This window comes from Lipotes vexillifer, unplaced genomic scaffold (assembly GCF_000442215.2).
Source record: "Lipotes vexillifer unplaced genomic scaffold, Lipotes_vexillifer_v1.1 scaffold1404, whole genome shotgun sequence".
Taxonomy (NCBI): domain Eukaryota; kingdom Metazoa; phylum Chordata; class Mammalia; order Artiodactyla; family Lipotidae; genus Lipotes; species Lipotes vexillifer.
The window spans coordinates 34,225-44,104 of NW_006796463.1; positions in this window are offsets into that span (position 1 = coordinate 34,225).

Here is a 9,880-nt window from a genome sequence, read left to right on the forward strand (position 1 = left end):
ACATTTGTAACTTCTTTTTTTTTTAATTTTTAAAAATATTTTTGGCTGTGTTGGTTCTTCATTTCTGTGTGAGGGCTTTTTCTAGCTGTGGCAAGCGGGGGCCACTCTTCATCACGGTGCGCGGGCTTCTCACTATCGTGGCCTCTCTTGTTGCGGAGCACAGGCTCCAGACGTGCAGGCTCAGTAGTTGTGGCTCACGGGCCTAGTTGCTCCTCACCATGTGGGATCTTCCCAGACCAGGGCTCAAACCCATATTCCCTGCATTAGCAGGCAGATTCTCAACCACTGTGCCACCAGTGAAGCCCCCTCTAAGAGTTTTAAAGTGTCCAGTCTTACATTTAGGTCTCTAATCCATTTTGAGCTTATTTTTGGGTATGATGTTACGGAGTGTTCTAATTTCATTCTTTTACATATAGCTGTCCAGTTTTCCCAGCACCACTTATTGAAGAGACTGACTTTTCTCCACTGTATATCCTTGCCTCCTTTGTCATACATTAGTTGACCATAGGTGCGTGGGTTTATCTCTGGGCTTTCTATCCTGTTCCATTGATCAATAATTCTCTTTTTGTGCCAGTACCATCCTGTCTTGATTACTGTAGCTCTGTAGTATAGTCTGAAGTCAGGGAGTCTGATTCCTCCAGCTCTGTTTTTTTCCCTCAAGACTGCTTTGGCTATTTGGGGTCTTTTGTGTTTCCATACAAATTGTGAAATTTTTTGTTCTAGTTCTGTGAAAAATGCCATTGGTAATTTGATAGGGATTACATTGATTCTGTAGATTGCTTTGGGTAGTATAATCATTTTCACAATATTAAGTTTCCCAATCCAAGAACATGGTATATCTCTCCATCTGTTTGTATCATCTTTAATATCTTTCATCAGTGTCTTATAGTTTTCTGCATACAGGTCTTTTGTCTCCCTAGGTAGGTTTATTCCTGGGTATTTTATTCATTTTGTTGCAATGGTAAATGGGAGTGTTTCCTTAATTTCGCTTTCAGATTTTTCATCATTAGTGTGTAGGAATGCAAGAGATTTCTGTGCATTAATTTTGTGTCCTTCAACTTTACCAAATTCATTGTTTAGCTCTAGTAGTTTTCTGGTGACATCTTTAGGATTCTCTATGTAAAGTATCATGTCACCTGCTAACAGTGCCAGTTTTACTTCTTTTCCAATTTGTATTCCTTTTATTTCTTTTTCTTCTCTGATTGCCATGGCCAGGACTTCGAAAACTATGTTGAATGATAGTAGTGAAAGTGGACATCCTTGTCTTTTTCCTGATCTTAGAGGAAATGCTTTCAGTTTTTCACCATTGAGAATGATGTTTGCTGTGGGTTTCTGGCATATGGCCTTTATTATGTTGATGTAGGTTCCCTCTATGCCCACTTTCTGGAGAGTTTTTATCATAAATAGGTGTTGAATTTTTTCAAAAGCTTTTTCTGCATCTAATGAAATGATCATATGGTTTTTCTTCTTCAATTTGTAAATATGGTGTATCACATTGATTGATTTGCATATATTGAAGAATCCTTGCATCCCTGGGATAAATCCCATGTGATCATGGTGTATGATCCTTTTAATGTGTTGTTGGATTTCCTAGTATTTTGTTGAGGATTTTTGCATCTATATTCCTAGTATTTTGTTGAGGATTTTTGCATCTATATTCATCAGTAATATTGGTCTGTAATTTTCTTTTTTTGTAGTACCTTTGTCTGGTTTTGGTATCAGGGTGCTGGAGGCCTCCTAGACTGAGTTTGGGAGTATTCCTTCCTCTGGAGTTTTTTGGAAGAGTTTGAGAAGCATAGGTGTTAGCTCTTCTCTAAATGTTTGATAGAAGTCACCTGTGAAGCCATCTGGTCCTGGACTTTTGTTTATTGGAGGATTTTTAATCATGGTGTCAATTTCATCACTTGTGATTGGTCTGTTCATATTTTCTATTTCTTCCTGGTTCAGTCTTGGAAGGTAATACCTTTCTAAGAATTTGTCCATTTCTTCCACATTGTCCATTTTATTGGCATAGAGTTGCTTGTAGTAGTCTCTTAGGATGCTTTGTATTTCTGGGGTGTCTGTTGTAACTTCTCCCTTTTCATTTCTAATTTTATTGATTTGAGTCCTCTCCCTCTTTTTCTTGATGAGTATGGCTAATGGTTTATCAATTTTGTTTATCTTCTCAAAGAACCAGCTTTTAGTTTTGTTGATATTTGCTCTCGTTTTCTTTGTTTCTATTTCACTTCTTTCTGCTCTGATATTTATGATTTCTTTCCTTCTACTAACTCTGAGTTTTGTTTGTTTTTCTTTCTGTAGTTCCTTTAGGTGTAAGGTTAAATTGTTTATTTGAAATTTTTCTTGTTTCTTGAGGTAGGCTTGTATTGCTATAAACTTCCATCTTAGAACTGCTTTCACTGCATCCCATGGGTTTTGGTTCATTGGGCTTTTCTTGTAATTTGTCTCTAGATATTTTTTGATTTCCTCTTTGATTTCTTCAATGATTTCTTGGTTATTTAGTAACATATTGTTTAACCTTCTTGTGTTTGTGTTTTTTACATTTTTTTTCCTTGTAATTGATTTCTAATCTCATAGCGTTGTGGTCAGAAAAGATGCTTGGTATGATTTCAATTTTCTTAAATTTACTGTGGCTTGATTTGTGACCCAAGTGTGATCTATCCTGGAGAATGTTCCGTGTACACTTGAGAAGAAAGTGTAATCTGCTGTTTTTGGATGGAATATCCTATAAATATCAATTAAATCTATCTGGTCTATTGTGTCATTTAAAGCTTGTGTTTCCTTATTAATTTTCTGTTTGGATGATCTGTCCATTGGTGTAAGTGAGGTGTTAAAGTCCCCCACTATTATTCTGTTACTGTCAATTTCCTCTTTTATAGCTGTTAGCAGTTGCCTTATGTATTGAGGTGCTCCTATGTTGGGTGCATATATATTTATAATTGTTAAAGCTTCTTCTTGGATTGATCCCTTGATCATTATGTAGTGTCCTTCCTTGTCTCTTGTAACATTCTTTATTTTAAAGTCTATTTTATCTGACATGAGTATTGCTACTCCAGCTTTCTTTTGATTTCCATTTGCATGGAATATCTTTTTCCATCCCCTCACTTTCAGTCTGTATGTGTCTCTAGGTCTAAAGTGGGTCTCTTGTAGACAGCATATATATGGGTTTTGTCTTTGTATCCATTCAGCGAGCCTTTGTCTTTTGGTTGGAGCATTTAATCCATTCACGTTTAAGGTAATTATTGATATGTATGTCCCTATGACCATTTTCTTAATTGTTATGGGTTTGTTTTTGTAGGTCCTTTTCTTCTCTTGTGTTTCCTACCTAGAGAAGTTCCTTTGGCATTTGTTGTAGAGCAGGTTTGGTGGTGCTGAATTCTCTTAGCTTTTGCTTCTCTGTAAAGCTTTTGATTTCTCCATTGAATCTGAATGAGATCCTTGCTATGTAATCTTAGTTGTAGGTTCTTCCCTTTCATCACTTTAAATATATCATGCCACACTCTTCTGGCTTATAGATTTTCTGCTGAGAAATCAGTTGTTAACCTTATGGGAGTTCCCTTGTATGTTATTTATCATTTTTCCCTTGTTGCTTTCAATAATTTTTCTTTGCCTTTAATCTTTGTCAATTTGATTAGTATGTGTCTTGGCATGTTTCCCCTTGGTTTATCCTGTGTGGGACTGTCTGCACTTCCTGAACTTGGGTGGCTACTTCCTTTCCCATGTTAGGGAAGTTTTCGACTGTAATCTCTTCTTCTTTCTCCTGTTGTATGTTTGTCATCTACTGTAGCCTGTCCTTTCTCTCTTCTCCTTCTAGGACCCCTATAATATGAATGTTGTTGCGTTTAATGTTGTCCCAGATGTCTCTTCGGCTGTCTTCATTTCTTTTCATTCTTTTTTTTTTCCATGGCAGTGAATTCCACCATTCTGTCTTCCAGTCACTTATCCATTCTTCTGCCTCAGTTATTCTACTGGTTCCTTCTAGTGTATTTTTCATTTCATTTATTGTGTTGTTCATCTCTGTTTGTTTGTTCTTTAATTCTTCTGGGTGTTTCTTCTTTAATTCTTCTAGGTCTTTGTTAAACATTTCTTGCATCTTCTTGATCTTTGCCTCCATTCTTTTTCCAAGGTCCTGGATCATCTTCACTATCAGTGAATTCTTTTTCTGGAAGGTTGCCTATCTCCACTTCAGTTAGTTGTTTTTCTGGAGTTTTATCTTGTTCCTTCATCTGGTACATAGCCCTCTGCCTTTTCATCTTGTCTATCTTTCTGTGAATGTGGTTTTTGTTCCACAGGCTGCAGGATTGTAGTTCTTCTTGCTTCTGCTGTCTGCCCTCTGGTGGATGAGGCTATCTAAGAGGCTTGTGCAAGTTTCCTGTTGGGGGGGACTAGTGATGGGTAGGGCTGGGTGTTGCTCTGGTGGGAAGAGCTCAGTAAAACTTTAATCTGCTTGTCTGCTGATGGGTGGGGCTGGGTTCCCTTCCCTGTTGGTTGTTTGGCCTGAGGCAACCCAACACTGGAAACTACCTGGCTCTTTGGTGGGGCTAATGGTGAACTCTGGGAGGGCTCATGCCAAGCAGTACTTCCCATAACTTCTGCTGTCAGTGTCCTTGTCCCCGTGGTGAGCCACAGCCACCCCCCGCCTCTGTAGGAGACCCTCCAACACTAGCAGGTAGGTCTGGTTCAGTCTCCTATGGGGTCACTGCTCCTCCCCCTGGGACCCAATGCACACACTATTTTGTGTGTGCCCTCCAAGAGTGGAGTCTCTGTTTCCCCCAGTCCTGTCAAAGTCCTGCAATAAAATCCCACTAGCCTTCAAAGTCTGATTCTCTAGGAATTCCTCCTCCCGTTGCCAGACCCCCAGGTTGGGAAGCCTGATGTGGGGCTCAGAACCTTCACTCCAGTTGGTGGACTTCTGTGGTATAAGTGTTCTCCAGTTTGTGAATCACCCACCCAGCAGTTATGGGATTTGATTTCATTGTGATATCACCCCTCCTACCATCTCATTGTGGCTTCTCCTTTCCTTTGGATGTGGGGTATCTTTTTTGCTGAGTTCCAGTGTCTTCCTGTTGATGATTATTCAGCAGTTAGTTATGATTTTGGTGCTCTCGCAAGGGAGAGTGAGCATATGTCCTTCTACTACGCCATCTTGAACCAATCTCCACTAGATGCAGTTTTCATTATACAGTAAATACAGTGTGTGAAATAGGATCACTTTTCAACTTTCAATTCTGTTCTGTACTATTCATGCTATAATACCACACTATTTAAATTATCAAAGCTTTATATTATGTTTGCTATTTTACTCTCAGGTGGGGCTAGTCCCTCTAGTTACAATAACGTAATCTTTACTCTCATGTCCACTGGACTGTCATAAACAAAGGCTACACATGATCAATAACTGTGCCCTGAAAGGGCACTCAATGTCAAAAGAATCACATTTCTGAAAGCCATGGGTCTTATTTGTGCTATCTCTGATGAGGATTGATATTTTAAAGATGATATTCATCCACCTCTCTTCCAGCATCTGTAAATTTCCATTCATTAAGATGATTAACATATATCAAAGAATTTTCTTGTGGAGCAGGCCAAAGTTGCTATCTGCTTTCTGTTCAAGACAATGAGGTTGATGCCATATACATGCATATATGGTCTTTTTAGTATCTACTCTCCTTTTTGTTTCTGTAATTTAAGCCTTTATATCCGAAAGTGTTTTGCTATTTTACTTCTGTTTTCTTTCTTCTACCGGTTTCCTCTTTCTCCTGTTATATGTTTGTCACCTACTGCAGCCTGTTACAATATACTCAGTTCTCATATTTCTCATCTTCCACTGAATCAGAAATTGCTACATTAAGGTGTTTTTGTTGTTGGTGGTGGTGTTCATGCTGTAATGTTGGGTTATAATTTCTAAATGCTTTGTGACAGCTTTTTTTCCTAGTGAATTTTATTCTAGTGAGTTTTTCACATATTTATGGTAGTTTTGTAACTTTAACTTTTTTTGTAACATTATATTTTTTAAAATTTCCATAAAACATTTATATTTAAAAGAGATAGATTTACCTGGATAACTATGAGCAGATGATTTCTGTGTGTGTGTGTGTGTGTGTGTGTGTGTGTGTGTGTGTGTGTGTGTGTGTTTGGGGGGCAGGGGGGTGCAGTGGTGCTGCTGGGCTGGGAAGGCAAGAAAAGGGCCAGGATAGCTTCCAAATTTACAATCCTGGATCCTTGTCCCTCTAGGTATTGCAGGATTCTGTAACTTTAAAATGTATGGCCCCTGTATAATTTTTTCTTATTTCACTGGTTGTTTTGAAGAAAAAGTCAAGCACAGTTCTGCTTATATAATGAACATACAGAGTATGGAAATTCTCTTTTTAGCTTTTCTCTGACCTGATTTGACTGTTTTATAAAAGTTAGAAAATGGTTGGCTTCTATTTTTGCATACATTTAAACACAGAAAGCAAATAAATGTTGCAGTTTGAATAGCTAAAATCTTGCCTCAATAATTCTGTGTACTTTTCTTGGCATCAACCTCACTGTCTTGAACAGAAAGCAGATAGCAATTTTGGCCTGCTCCATAAGGAAATTCTTGGATATTTGTTAATCATCTTAATGAATGGAAATTTACAGATGCTGGAAGAGAGATGGAGGAGTATCATCTTAAAAATATCAGTCCTCATCAGAGATAGCACCAACAAGACCCTTGGCTTTAAGTGATGAAAGATTCTTTTGACATTGAGTGCCCTTTCAGGGCACAGTTATTGATCATGTGTTGCCTTTTTTTTTATGACAGTTCAGCGGACAATATTAGTACAGTTATCATGAAATTAAAGATTACACATTTTTGACTAATGTATGAAATCAATAATCATTCAAATGTATCCCTTCAGTTAAAACCTATTTGTATACATTTAATAAATAAAAAGGTTTTTTTATATTTGATGTTTGAATGGTTTAGTTAAACCAACAAAATTAAAGATATAAATTAAAACTATGTAAATCTTGTAAATACATGCAAAAATAAAATCAGCATGTACACTGTAGTGGAAAAAGTTATTATTTATTCTTTATTGAAAATAGATTTATAAATTTAAAAAATGTATCTAAGTTCATTCTAGTTCACATATATAACCATGTGAAATTATTTTATGTACCTGCATAATTCTTTATGGAGAATTGTGTCATCTTGATATATTAAGAAACAAGACATTTATTAATATACTGTAATAATCTATACATACTTTTAGGAAATATCTTTCAGTATACACTTTAGGAAACTTGGATAATTTATGAAATTGAACTTGGCAGCTCAAAAGAGAGAGAGAGAGCCAAAATTTATGTTCTCTGGCTACTGTATTTCAGTAGCTTGCTTATGAAATAGCTATTTAAATAATTTTTTAGGGAGAAAAACTTTAAAAAATCTAAATTTATTGTCATTTGTTGGAAATTGAAATATTCATAAGTATTTATCAGCATAAGTGGATTTATTTTTGCCATTTGAAACTAAGCTAAAAGCTTGGTGAAAATGAACTTCCTTTTCAAAGATTTACAATTCTTCATTTTTTTTTTTTTTTTCTGTGTGAACAGAAATGCTGAAATATCATTTTCCCTTTAAGAGTACAGTATTTGTGTTTCAGAGCCAAACCAAACTAAAGCCATCTGGGAATTTGCCATTCCTCACCTTTCAACTTATTCACTGAGTGCAGATGATGACCCACAGCTCTCATTGTTTTGGCACTTAAGTTCACCTCAACAACTGTTGAATGAATGCCATTCATTTGCCCATGTGATTTTTATCTGTCTTTATTATTTTCAATTTGTTTTCTGTAAGTCTATCTCCTGATCCAGCAATAAGTTCTTAACAATGTATAATTATTTTTTATTCATCTCAATTCCAAGTATAGTGCTAATCACAAAATATAGGTGAATAGTTATCTGTGAATTCCATAGAAAGTGATGACCTATAAGACTTAGAAGATTTCAGCTTCCAAGTCTGATAGAGAGCATTTTAAAACATTCTATTCTAAAATCCTTATTGCATATCACTGAAACTACACAGCATATTATTGCAAAGATCTCCTGTGTTCTTGCATTACATGCCTTCTCCAGTTTGTGCTTTGTCCAGACCTAGATACCCCAGAGATATGATCAGTGAGGAGGATAGTTGTTCTTCCTTCAGGGAGGTCCAGCCACTTAGAAATGATAGACTAAAAAAGTAGTCAAATACATAAAAGTTAAAAATTGTGATAAATGCTATTAAGGAATAAATTAGGTCCTGAGATAGAAAGTAACAGACTTACTTTTGATTGGGTAGTCAGAGGATTCTTCTCTGAGGAGGAAATTTAAGGTGAGAGATGAAGTATAAGAGCCAGCCAAGTGAACAGAAAGAGATACATTATGAATTGCAAAAATTTCAAAGACAGTATATGTCTTAAACACTCCATTTGTATTTACTTCTACTAATAAAAAATATTTATTTATAACATTTTATTTACCACTTATTTTGTGCCAAGCACTGTTCTAAGGGCTTTATTTGAATGGTCTCATTTAAAATTCACAACCTATTGGGGATATTATTAGTGGAATACTACTATAATTTTTTTTAATAAATTATTTATTTTTTGGCTTCATTGGGTCTTCGTTGCTGGGCGTGGGCCTTCTCTAGTTGTGGCAATCAGGGGCCACTCTTCCTTGCAGTGCATGGGCTTCTCACTGCTGTGGCCTCTTGTTGTGGAGTATGGGCTTTAGGTGAACAGGCTTCAGTAGTTGTGTCACATGGGCTCAGTAGTTGTGGCTTGCGGGCTCTAGAGTGCAGGCTCGATAGTTGTAGTGCACGGGTCTAGCTGCTCCACAGTATGTGGGATCTTCCCAGACCAGGGCTTGAACCCATGTCCCCTGCATTGGCAGGCAGATTCCTAACCACTGTGCCACGAGGGAAGTCCAATACTACTATAATTTTTATTTTACAATTTGAGAAAATTGTAGCCCAGAAAGGTTAAGTAACTTGCTCAAATTTATTTCAGTTAGTTCCTTCATTATGGGGCACCAGTAATGAAAACTTTTTGATCATCAATTGTGCTAGAAAATAATCTATTGTTTTCCTTTATATAAATTTATTTTTTCTGCATATAACCTTAGTGATCTTAAAGTAAATCGCTCATAAACCTTTGATTATCCTAATTTCATAAACACAATTAACATATTTACAATCACATATGATGAAAATCTTGGAATTGAAGTCATCTTTAACTCCACCTCCACATCCAATCAATAGTCAAGATGTATTGGTTCTACTTCCCTGTAGTCTTGTAACCTTAGTGTCTTCCTTTTTGTTCCTATCATCTCCACTATAGTTACTTTATCATAATATTCTTTAAACCACTCTAAAAACTTCCTAACTAAAGTCCTACTCTTCAGTTTGTCCCGTTTAATTCATTCTTAACACTGCTTCCAAATAAATCTTCATGAAGCACAGCCATAATCATGTGATTCACAATTTCAAAACTCTTCTAAAAACTCTGTCTTGCCTCGTGAATTACATCCTTATCTCTTGACTTTGACATTTAAGACCTTCCACAGTGCAGTCTACCTGTTTTACAGCCAATAGAGAAAGCTTATGCCAGCTCCCAAGAGTGAATGTTAACTTTTTAGCAATTTTGTTAGCCAATTGTCAAACACAGCCATTAAAAAAGTAAATTATATAGGGGTTTCCCTGGTGGCGCAGTGGTTGAGGGTCTGCCTGCCGATGCAGGGGACGCGAGTTCATGCCCCGGTCCGGGAGGATCCCACATGCCGCAGAGCGGCTAGGCCCGTGAGCCATGGCTGCTGAGCCTGCGCGTCAGGAGCCTGTGCTCTGCAACGGGAGAGGCCACAACAGTGAGAGGCCCGC